This window comes from Pelodiscus sinensis, chromosome W (genome assembly GCF_052426305.1).
Source record: "Pelodiscus sinensis isolate ZL-2025 chromosome W, ASM5242630v1, whole genome shotgun sequence".
Classification (NCBI taxonomy): domain Eukaryota; kingdom Metazoa; phylum Chordata; order Testudines; family Trionychidae; genus Pelodiscus; species Pelodiscus sinensis.
The window spans coordinates 11022453-11034878 of NC_143084.1; the positions used below are offsets into that span (position 1 = coordinate 11022453).

The following is a 12426-nucleotide window of genomic DNA, read 5'->3' on the forward strand; positions in this document are numbered from 1 at the left end:
TCCTCCATGGACACCCCCTCTTGCAGGGACCCCGGGAGGGAGGTGTTCACCTCTCCCGCAACCGCCGCGGTCACCTCAACCGCTTTATGGTACTGTGAAGCGTTCGCAGGCTCAGAGGGTGGAATGGCTCCAGTGTCCATCCCCATCGGTACAGGGAGGTTGTCCTCCCCCTCAGTGGGCGGGGTGGAACGCCCGACATGCTTTCAGTGCCTCCCCATTGCAAGCTCCCATCCCTCAGAGGAAGAGCCAGGGGACAAGGGCTGTGATAGGAGGGCAAGGGTAGATGAGGGCTGGGCAGCATGGGAAAGGGATGCCTCCCCCTGAGGTAGGTCCTGCCTGAGTCCCGTCACTGACCCCGCCGCCCTCTCCTCAGCGGGCCCGGCCTTGCCGCTTTTGGCGGTGGCAGCAACAGCACCCGCATGCTCGTCTGGGCCCTGCGGAACTCGAGCGGGATTGACGGTTGGAGTAGGGGCGACCCCAGGGTCTGGACCATCAGGGCCACTGGCGAAGGTAGGGCCGGTGCCCTCCTGGGTGTCTGGGGTCCCGGGTGCCTCTCCAAACCGGGCCAGGGGACAGTCCCTTCGGATGTGCCCCGTCGCCTGACAGAGAAAACACCGGGCCTCCCCCATGGTGTAGTACACCTGGTACCGGGCCCCTCGATGGGGCACCAGAAATGACCCTTCGAGGGCTTCTCCGCCACGTCCTGCCTGCAGCAGTTGGATTTGTACCTGCCGGCGAAAGGAGAGGACGTGGCGGAGGTTAGGATCTTTGCAGCCCAGAGGAAGGGGACTCAGGACTGACAGAGGCCTCCCCAGGGTGGAGAGGAAGGGAGGAACGGAGGACAAAACCACCCGTACGCCCAGATCCTCCAAAGGCGCAAGGGGAACGTGGACGCCCCTCACCGCCAAACCCCTTTCCACCACCTCCCGGGCAACGGCCTCGGACGCCAGGAAGAATACCACCTTCCCGAACATCCTAGAGGCCGCCACCACGGCCGTGGGCCCCACCACGCGTGCCAACGCCCGCACGTAGGTCTCCACGTGGGGCGAGGCCGCCACCAAGAGACAACGGACCCCGTGCCTCATGGTCAGGGTGGGAAAGGGGCTGCGGCCGCCGGGGATGGTATTCCGGGAGGCGGCTTGGGAGGCGGCAGGTGGGAGGGTGGCGGCTACCTGGGCGTACGCCCTGGGGCCCGGGACACCGTTGCCCCCAGAGCTGGTGGAAGGAACAGGGGAGCGGGAAGGAGGGGGGGCTGCGGCCAGCAGATGGGTTGCAGCCGGGGAGTGAGCCCTCGCCTCAGGAGGTTTTGCCTTCCGGGCGGGGCTCTTGCCCTTCTTGGTCCCCCGGCCCTTCCTACCCTTCAGGGGAAGTTTTTCAGAGGTGACTGGAGGTGCCGCGGCAGAAGCGGTCGAGGCCCCGGGGTCCTCGTCCATGTTCGCCCGCCCTACCATAGTGACGGGGGCCCCGGCAGCCTCAGAGGGGTTCTTGTTTTTAGGGAGGGGTGGGGAAGGGTCAGCAGGGGTGTCTCTGGACAACCCCTCCATTGTGGTCATGGGTAGGGAGGAAAAGACAAAACAAACAATTAGGGGAGAACGAAAAACACCAGAGGAGGGAACAGGGAGGGAAAGAGAGGGGAGGAAGGAGATTTACCACTCCCCCCCACTAGGCTGGAAGTGGGGTGGAGGGTGGTAACTCAGAAAAGGGAAGGGGAAAGGTGTACGGAATACAGCTCCCAGCACAGGATGGAAAGAGCGGCTCCTCCGGCTGCACTGGGGAGGTGAGGAGTAAATTATCATTGAAAGGACATGGGGACAAGTGAAGCTGTGTGTGTGGGATGAGTAACTAAAAAGGAGGGGGTAGAATAGTAATAGAAATGTAGCCGTGTTAGTCTGGTGTAGCTGAAGCAAAATACAGGACAATGTAGCACTTTAAAGACTAACAAGATGGTTTATTAGGTGATGAGCTTTCGTGGGCCAGACCCACTTCCTCAGATCAAATAGTGGAAGAAAATTGTCACAACCATATATACCAAAGGGTACAATTAAAAAAAAAACCAACCCACATATGAAAAGGACAAATCAAATTTCAAAACAGAAGGGGGATGCAGGGCGGGGGGGGGGAGAGGGAGAAGGAAGGTAAATGTCTGTGAGCTAATGGTATTAGAGGTGATAATTGGGGAAGCTATCTTTGTAATGGGTAAGATAGCTGCAGTCTTTGTTGAGCCCCCCGCGGAGAGTGTTGAATTTTAGCATGAATGACAGTTCAGAGGATTCTCTTTCAAGTGCAGTTTAAATTTTTTGATTTTCTGGAAAACTGGCCAGTCTAGACACAGCCTGGGAGTGGTTGGGGAAGTGGCCTAGGGAGGGGCTGCTATTCACTGAGGCCAGGGCCAGGCTTCACAGCCCCATTTGGGGCTACCCCATAAGGCCCTGGGCTGGAATCCAGAGCAAGTGGGTAGGACTGGGTTCCCTGCAACCCTTCTCCTGGCTGGTGGGCTGCCAGCAAGGACAAGGGGAACCTTGGACTATTGGAGGGACTAACTCCAAAACCCCGCACTGGCCAATGATGGAAAGGGCTCTGGTAGCAGGCTACCCTTGCCTTCTTGGCAGTGGGAGGGACACTGCGAGCCTCTGAGGCACACACAAAGACCCTGCCAGGAAGCACAGGACCCAGGGGGCTTAGCCCAGACTTGCCACAGTATATGAACCTACTATAAATGTGTCCACAAAACTGGTTGCAAAAGCATAATCAGAATAGTTACCAATGGTTCACAGTTGCTGGAAGGGTATATTGACCTACAGAGATCTGTCCTGGATCCAGTTCTATTCAGTATCTTAATCAATGCTTTAGATCATAGCATAGAGGGTATGCTTACAAAGTTTGCATTGATGCCAAGCTGGAAGGGGTTGGAAGGATGGGATTATAATTCAGAAATGATCTTGACAATTTTGAGAAAGAGTCTGAAATAAATAGGATGAAATGCAATGATGACAAATATCAAAGTACTACACTTAGGAAGGAATAATCTATGGCACAAATACAAAATGGGAAATGACTGCTTAAGAAATACTGCAGAAACATCTGGGGGTTATAGTGAATCACCAGCTAAATATGAGTCCATGTAATTTGATTGCTTTTTATTTTTTCAACATTCTGGGATGTATTAGTAGGAGTGTTGTAAGCAAGACAAGTACAGGTTGGACCTCTCTAGTTTGACACCCTCAGAACCTGACCAGTCCCGAAGGATGCAATTTGCCAGAAAAGGGGAGGTCTCCTGCTACCGGCCCTGCCAACCCACCTCCCCTCCCTGCTGTCTGACCCAGCCGTGCCCACCCCCGCCAAGCTGCCATGCTGCTGTGGCCCTGGCAACATGGACTGCTGCATCCTTGACCCAACTAGCAGGGCTGCTGCAGCCCCAGCTCTGCTACCAGGGCTCCGGCCCCACTAGGCTCCGAGCCGCCAGCTCTCTTGCCACTGGGGCTCCCAGCCAAGACTCGCTGGTCCAGGAACATCCATGGTCTGGCTGGACAAGAGAGTCCTGGTTTTGGGAGGTCCAACCTATAGTAATTATTTCACTCTAATCAGCAGTGATAAGGCTTCAGCTGGAGTACTGTGTCCAGGTTTAGGCAATACACTTTGACAAAGATGTGAACTAACTGGAGCAAACCTAGAGGAGAGCCACGAAAATAATTCAAGATCTAGAAAACATCATCTACAAAGAGAGATTAAAAAATTAGATCTGTTTAGCCTAGAGAAGAGAAGAATCATAGAATCATAGAAGTGGAAGAGACCTCAGAAGGTCATCAAGTCCAGCCCTGCACTGAGGAGGGACATAACAGTCTTCAAGTACATAAAAGATGGGGATGAGTTGTTCTCTTTAACCATGGAGGAAAGGACAAGAAATAATTAAATTGCTGCAAGAGAGATTTAGGTTACACAGTAGTTCCTAAATGGAAGGATAGTTAAATATTGGGACAAATTACCCAGGGAGGTTGTGCAATCTCCATCATTGGAGGCTTTGAAGAACCAGCTAGACACCTATCTGGGATGCTTTAGATCAAGGGTTCCCAAACTTTTTCCCTTCTGAAGAACCGCCAACATGCTATAAACTCCACAGCCCACCTGTGCCACAGCATGTGGTGGACCAGGCCAGTCTGGGCACAGCTGAGGGCGTCCGCTCAGGGCGAATTGCTCACATTCGGGGCTCCTTACAGCCCCCAGACTGGTGACCTCTCCAAACAGGCCACAAACCAGTCCCACAGAGCGCTTCAGCAGCCTGCCTGAAGCCTCACGAGCAAAACCCCTCCGACACCCCAGCAATATCCATGCCCCAGATGGCCCCGGGCCTCATACACAGGCGGGGGGTCTTAGCACCCAATCCCACCTACCCCAAACAAGTTCTGTCCGGTTCCAAGAAACCAGCCACAGATCCCTGGTCAATTTACCCTCTGGACCTTACCCACAAATCATGCTGAGCCAATCCTTTAGCATCTAACAACTAAAGGTTTATTACCACAAGAAAGAAAAGCATGAGAGTAAGGTTTAACTTTATGTCCTTTAAGTGCCAACTGATTAAGCAAATAAACAGAGTCACGCTCATTATCCTCCCGAGTTTTTGAAGCCACCAAAATGTCATCAACATAAGTCACTAAAGTAGAGGCAGCTGGCAACTGAACATCCTTTAGATCCTCTGCTAAAACCCTGGCAAACACACCCGGTGCTTCCACATAGCCTTGGGGCATTCTAGTCCATGTAAGTTGCCTCGGAGGTCCGGAGCTTTTATCTTTTTTTCTAGCTGCACCAGGGACCCCCCACGTAAATGCAAAAAGAAACTGCTTTTCTGAGGCCACCGGTACAGAGAAAAAGGCATTTGTCAAGTCCATACAAGTAAACCATTTCGCTTCAGGTGGCACCATTGCCAAAATAGTACTTGGGTTCGGCACCACAGGATGCTCAGGAACAACGTACTGGTTAATAAGTCTTAAGTCTTGTACCATTCTATATACAGGTTTTCCATCAGGACCGGGCTGTGGTTTCTTTACAGCTAGAATGGGGGTGTTACAAGGAGAGACACATGGCACCAGAATCCCTTTGTTCTTAAGACTTTGCACTAGGGGTTCAAGTCCTTTTATAGCCTCTATTTTAAGAGGGTATTGTCTCTGAGCAGGGGGAGACATATTGCTCTTTACAACTGGATTTAAAGGTGAGGCAGATTTCACTAGACCCACATCATGTTTTCCTCCCTACACTATAGGGTTAACCTCATTCTGGACTCGAAGGGGAAGTATCTCACAGTTACTGCCAGCCAATTGTGTTAGCAAATAGGCTTTTTCAATCGGGAACCGGAGGGAAATACTCTCGGGAGTACAGAAAATTTGTGCATGCAATTTACACAGCAAATCTCTTCCCAGCAGATTTACTGGACCATTCATTAACAGAAAAGAATGCTGAACAGAAATAGGACCCAATGTAGCCATACAATCATTGGTCATGAAGCGGCGTTCAGGTTTCCCAGTAACTCCCACAACACATTTTTCTATTTCACTTTTTGGTGCCGCTCCCATAGGTATTGCCGAATGAGAAGCTCCCGTATCCACTAATAATTCAAAAGTCTTTTGTCCTACTTTAAGGGGAACCACAGGAAATCGCTCATCACACTTAAACCGTACCATTCTAGCTTTATAAACCTCAGGACCCCAGGGGAGCGGCGCCTCCCTTCATTCCTGATCCGCAGAAAACTGACCCACCACCTCAGGCTTGTAATAAGATTTCAGCTTGAGCGGACATTCCCTCTTCCAGTGTCCTACCTTACTACAGTGGTAGCACTTATTACAGCCAGGGACACCACCACCTCCGTGCCCTCACCCTCTAACTAATCCACCCCTTCCTCTTCCAACAGACCCTCCTTTACTACTGTAATTCCACCCGCGGCCCCCTCCTCTGTCTCCTGATACGGCCACAGCCAGCAGCGACACTTGATCCCTCATATCTTTTTGTTTCTCCTTCCTTCTTTTTCTTTCTTTCTTTTCTTCCCTCCCATTGTACACTCGTGTTGCAATGCTTACTACTTCAGGCAAACTCTTTCCTTGCATCCCGTTTGGGTGTTCCCTAAACCTTTTTGCAATATCCTTTGCACACTGTGCCATAAAAACCATTTTTATCATTTCCTTGCCAGAGTCCGAGTCAGGATCCAGATTGCTATGTTTCCTAATTTCAGTAGTCAATCGTGTACAAAAGTCAGAGGGGTGCTCATTAGGGAATTGGACACATGCGGTAACCTTGCTCTAATTGGGGGTAACTTCTCCCGCTGCCTTTAGTCCGTGCAAAATAGCCTGTCGATAATGGGCTAAACTAAGCTTGCCCCTATCCACATTCGGATCCCAGTTGGGCTCAGCAGCAGTGGGCATGGTTTCCTAATTCTGAGCCTCGTGATATGTCCTAGCCTTTTCTTTAACCTTTTGCCTCTCATCCTCGGTGAGGAGAGTATCCAACAATTGATTTACATCAGTCCAAGTTGGCAAGTGGGTGGAAAAGATAGTACGAAACGTTCTTTCAACCACCTCCGGGTTATCCCGGAGTCGTGGCATGGAGCGCTGCCAATTTAACAAATCAGCTGTTGTAAACGGGGTATGGGTGTACACCATCATAGCTGATCCATTACTCTGGGGAACCGGGTAAGCTCGTAAAGGAGCCAGCTGCGACTCCTGGGACCCCGGTAACTTCCCAAAAGCTGTTATAAAGCTCCCAGATGGCTCATCCATGGCTAGGGAAGCCATCGCAAGATCATTTTTCTGCTCCTGTGTTGCTACTTGCTTAGCCTCCTCATGTAATTTTGGGCTCTGCTTCTGTGGTACTCCCATAGGAAAGTACTCATCGTCTTCTGATTGGGTTCCCGGGGCATAGGGCCGGGGAAGTTTAACAGATCTTTCTTCACAAACGGCCTGCAGGGCCATCTTTTTTTTCTTTGGCTTATAATTGAACCATACAAATAGATACGCCATTTGTCCGGGTCTAAGATTGACCAATATGTCTCTCAAGGCATTCATCTTTTCTACGGAGAAAGTTCCGCAGTCTGGCCAATCATTATCTGGGGACAAATGGGCAGTGAGTGAAGGCCATTGAATTTGACATAAATTCCTCATTTTAGATTTAGCTAAACCGGTTGTTCCAGAGATACCCTTCCAATCTCTGAGTACCAGGGACAACGGGGCGTCCCCCGGGCATTTACTGCCACCCTGTCCCATTTCCCACGGTTAAGGGACTCTAACCCCAACCTCTAAATACCGAGCGCTCACTTACCTGTCCAGGGACTCTAACCCCGAACACTCCAGGGACTCTAACCCCAAAGACCTGGATCCTACACAATGGGTAGGTCGATGTTGCTGGATTTCTACGGGCTCCGACTGGTTCGCAGGACACGCCTTATCGCCGAAGCAGAGATCAGGCCACATGGCAAGGCTCCTCAAAACCAGGGGATGTGCGCTGCGTTGCTTCGGGGTCCGATCCTCTGCACCGGAGAGTCAGACAGCTCCCATCTGGGTCGCCAAATTTGTCAGGGACTTTAACCCGGACGGCCTCCGTTCGTTGTCTGACCGCAAAGAGACAGGCAACACCAGTAAGATCCAATCACAAGCTCTTTATTGAATAGTGCGCACTACAATAGAGAGCGGCTCGTCTCCCAAGGGAACCAGCTCTGATTTCAGTAACAAGTAAGATTATATAGACAGTTCCGTCGCGTCATAAAACATTTGCCCAAGCATCTCAGCCCCCCCTTAATTAATTTTAAGCTTCTAGTGTTAATGCGTATACTTCATGGCCTTAAGCAATTCATAATGCGTCAACAGCTGTCTTATCAGCCTAGAAGGCAAGTACCAAACAACAAGGAGACAGGGAGTTAAAACAAACAGAGGGCAGAGACAGTTCGTTAAGATCAGGGTGAGAACAGAAACAGGGAGTTACCTTATCAGTTCTCAAACTAGCTGTTCTCATCACAGGCGCAGCCTTTCACTTACTTTATTTTGCAACTTAAGCAAGTACGTAGGGATTGCCCTTTGCTTGAGCCATATTTCTAGTTCTGTTCTGTTCAGGAACTACCCAGAAACCTTTGTTAACCTCTTTCCTTGATCTGTCTTAACATAACTGCACTAGGCCCAATTCTCTAGGGCCTAACACTAATATCCAACCTAGACCTTCCCCACTGCAACTTGAGACCATTGCTCCTTGTTCTGCCACCTGTCACTACTGAGAACAGCCTCTCTCCATCCTCTCTGGAACCTCCCTTCGGGAAGTTGAAGGCTGCTCTCAAATCCCCCCTCACTCTTCTCTTCTGCAGACTAAACAGACCCAAGTCCCTCAGTCTCTCCTCGTAGGTCATGTGCTCCAGCCCCCTAATCATTTTGGTCGCCCTCCGCTGGACCCTCTCCAGTGTGTCCACATCCTTCCAGGCCCCCCCACTACAGAAACAGGACACAATACTCCAGATGTGGCCTCAGCAGATCCCAATAAAGGGGAATAATCACTTCTCTGGATCTGCTGGCAATGCTCCTCCTAATGCACCCTAATATGCCATTAGCCTTCTTGGCTACAAGGGCTCCAGCATATCTACCTTTCCCCCTAGGTTAGTGTCATCTGCGAACTTGCTGAGGGTGCAATCCATCCCCTCATCCAGGTCATTAATAAAGATGTTGAACAAAACCGGTCCTAGAACCGATCCTTGGGGCATTCCGCTAGAAACAGACCACCAACCTGACATCAAGCCATTGATCATTACCCGTTGGGCCCGACAGTCTAGCCAGCCAAAGGCTCTGCAATGACATTTTCCAACTCCCTCAGTACCCTCGGATGCATTAAATCCGGACCCATGGATTTGTGTATGTTTAGCTTTTCTAAATAGTGCCTAACGTGGTCTTTCCCCACCAAGGGCTGTCCACCTCCTTCCCATACTGCATTGCCTAGTGCACTAGTCTGGGAGCTGACCTTGTCCGTGAATACAGAGGCAAAGAAAGCATTGAGTACTTCAGCTTTTCCCACATCATCTGTCACTAGGTTACCTCCCTCATCCAGTAAGGGCCCCTCACCCTCTCTGATCACCCTCTTATTGCTAACAAGCCTGTAGAAACCTTTCTTGTTACCTTTCACATCCCTTGCCAGCTGCAATTCCAGTTGCGCTTTCGCCTTCCTGATAACTCCCCTGCAATCTCAAGCAATATATTTATACTCCTCCCTCGTCATCTGTCCAAGTTTCCACTTCTTGTAAGCTTCCTTTTTGGCTGTGTCTAGACTGGCAAGTTTTTCCGCAAAATCACATGATTTTGCGGAAAAACTTGCCAGCTGTCTACACTGGCCGTTTGAATTTCCGGAAAAGCACTGACGATCTCATGTAAGATCGTCAGTGATTTTCCAGAAAAACTATGCTGCTCCCGTTTGGGCAAAAGTCTTTTTCCAAAAGACTTTTGCGCAAAAGGGCCAGTGTAAACAGCACAGTAGTGTTTTCCTCAAAAAAGCCCCGATCGCGAAAATGGCGATCAGGGCTTTTTTGCGGAAAACCGCGTCTAGATTGGCCATGGACGCTTTTCTGCAAAAAGTGCTTTTGCCGAAAAGCATCCTGCCAATCTAGACGTGCTTTTCCAAAAATGCTTTTAACTGAAAACTTTTCCGTTAAAAGCATTTTCGGAAAATCATGCCAGTCCAGACGTAGCCTTTGTGTTTAAGCTCACCAAGGATGTCCCCGGTAATCCAATCTGGTTGCCTACCATATTTGCTTTTCTTACTGCACATCGGGATGGTTTCTTCCTGTGCCTTCAATAAGGCTTCTTTAAAATACTGCCAGCTCTCCTGGACTCCTTTCCCCTTCATGTGAGCATCCCAGGGAACCCTGCCCATCAGTTCTCTGAGGGAGTCAAAGTCTGCTCTTCTGAAGTCCAGGGTGTGTATTTTGCTACTCTCCTTTCTTCCTTTGGTCTTAGCAGTGGAACTGTGTGAGATTTATAGAAATAAGTACATGTATATCCCTATCCTTAAAATCAAGTATCTCGTGTATTGTCCTAGGTGGAGGTGTTATTATATTGTCTGTGTTACATAAAGAAATAGATCTGTGTTACCTTGCACTGCTTTCCTTTACTACTCTGTGCATAATAAAGTTAACAAGAGTCTGAGGTGTTTTTACTGGCTCCTCTCATATCCAAAAGCCAAACCACACGGACATAAGTTTAACTCCTACACAATGAATATTAACAGGCAGGTGATGAATATTTATGATACCTGCCCCTAATTACTGTTTACAGAATTTCTAATTAAATCAAGCAAAATGCAGGACAATGTAGCACTTTAAAGACTAACAAGATGGTTTATTAGATGATGAGCTTTCGTGGGCCAGACCCACTTCCTCAGATCAAATAGTGGAAGAAAGTAGTCACAACCATATATACCAAAGGATACAATTAAAAAAAAATGAACAAATATGAAAAGGACAAATCACATTGCAGAACAGAAGGGGGATGCGGGGGGGTGGGAAGGGGGAGGAAGGCAGGTAAGTGTCTGTGAATTGCTGATATTAAAGGTAGGGAGAGTGGGATGTTTGTGAGTTAATGGTATTACAGGTGATAATTGGGGAAACTGTCTTGGTAATGGGTGAGAAAGTTCAAAGTCTTGTTAAGTCCTTGTTGACAAGTGTCGAATTTTAACATGAATGACAGTTCAGAGGATTCCCTTTCAAGTGCAGATGTAAAAAGTCTTTGTAGCAGAATGCAGGTGGCTAAGTCATTTAGAGAGTGTCCTTTCTGGTTAAAGTGGCAAGAAACTGTTTTCTCTTTGTGATCTTGTCTGATATCTGTTTTGTGGGCATTAATCCTTTGGCGAAGTGTCTGAGATGTTACAAATCAACAATGGAAAATTAGACACCACTCTCTACAGATAGGTATGTCCTGTGGTGGTTGGTAAGAATCATCTTGAGGTTAGGTGGTTGTCTATAGGAGACTATGGGTCTGTCTCCCAGAGCCTCTTGGAGTATGGTATCCTGTTCCAATATAGGCTGTAGTTTATTGATAATGTGTTGGACAGGTTTAAGTTGGGGGTTGTAGGTGATGACAAGTGGTGTTCTATTGTTGGTTTTCTTGGGTCTGTCTTGAAGTAGATGGTTTCTAGGTATTCGTCTGGCTCTTTCAATTTGCTTTTTTATTTCTCTGGGTGGGTAGTTGAGATTTATAAATGCTTGGTAGAGATCCTGAAGCTTCTGGTCTCTGTCAGTGGGGTTAGAGCAGATGCGGTTGTATCGAAGGGCTTGGCTATAGACGATGGATCGTGTGGTGTGTTCTGGATGGGAGCTGGATGCATGTAGGTAACTGTATGAGTCGGTGGGTTTTCTGTAGAGAGTGGTGTCTAATTTTCCATTGTTGATTTGTAACATCTCAGACACTTCGCCAAAGGATTAATGCCCACAAAACAGATATCAGACAAGATCACAAAGAGAAAACAGTTTCTTGCCACTTTAACCAGAAAGGACACTCTCTAAATGACTTAGCCACCTGCATTCTGCTACAAAGACCTTTTACATCTGCACTTGAAAGGGAATCCTCTGAACTGTCATTCATGTTAAAATTCGACACTTGTCAACAAGGACTTAACAAGACTTTGAACTTTCTCACCCATTACCAAGACAGTTTCCCCAATTATCACCTGTAATACCATTAACTCACAAACATCCCACTCTCCCTACCTTTAATATCAGCAATTCACAGACACTTACCTTCCTTCCTCCCCCTTCCCACCCCCCCGCATCCCCCTTCTGTTCTGCAATGTGATTTGTCCTTTTCATATTTGTTCATTTTTTTTTAATTGTATCCTTTGGTATATATGGTTGTGACTACTTTCTTCCACTATTTGATCTGAGGAAGTGGGTCTGGCCCACGAAAGCTCATCATCTAATAAACCATCTTGTTAGTCTTTAAAGTGCTACATTGTCCTGCATTTTGCTTCAACTACCCCAGACTAACAGGGCTACATTTCTATCACTAATTAAATCAACACTTTTCTACACTACAAACTTTCAGAATCAGCAGGTTACAAAGATTACAAGAAATGTGAACCTGAAAGTATTTTTTTTACAGAGCAATGAGAGTAAGTAAAAAAGACAAAGAACAGCTGTATGCTTATTTATGGGTATGTCTACACTTGCTCCCTAGTCCGAACTAGGGATGCAAATGTAGCATACCGAAGTTTCTAAAGAAGCGTGGGATTTAAATATCCCATGCTTGATTAGCATATTCGCGTCCGGTCGCCATTTTAAAAATCCACTAGTCCAAATTAACTCACCGCGTGTAGACACGGTATTCCGAAAGAAACCCCTTCCCTCAGATTAACTGTTACTCCTCATTGCACGAGGAGTATCTCATGGTTTCTCAGGTATCAGCACACTCACTACTGGATTAT

At 48.3% G+C, this 12426-nt stretch overlaps 2 pseudogenes; one reads left to right on the plus strand and one right to left on the minus strand.

The window, feature by feature from the left end:
- The first annotated feature begins 310 nt into the window (after window positions 1-310).
- LOC149520865 (uncharacterized) lies at window positions 311-5101 on the plus strand (annotated as a pseudogene).
- A 616-nt stretch (window positions 5102-5717) lies between these two features.
- LOC149520866 (uncharacterized) lies at window positions 5718-6714 on the minus strand (annotated as a pseudogene).
- Window positions 6715-12426: the final 5712 nt, after the last annotated feature.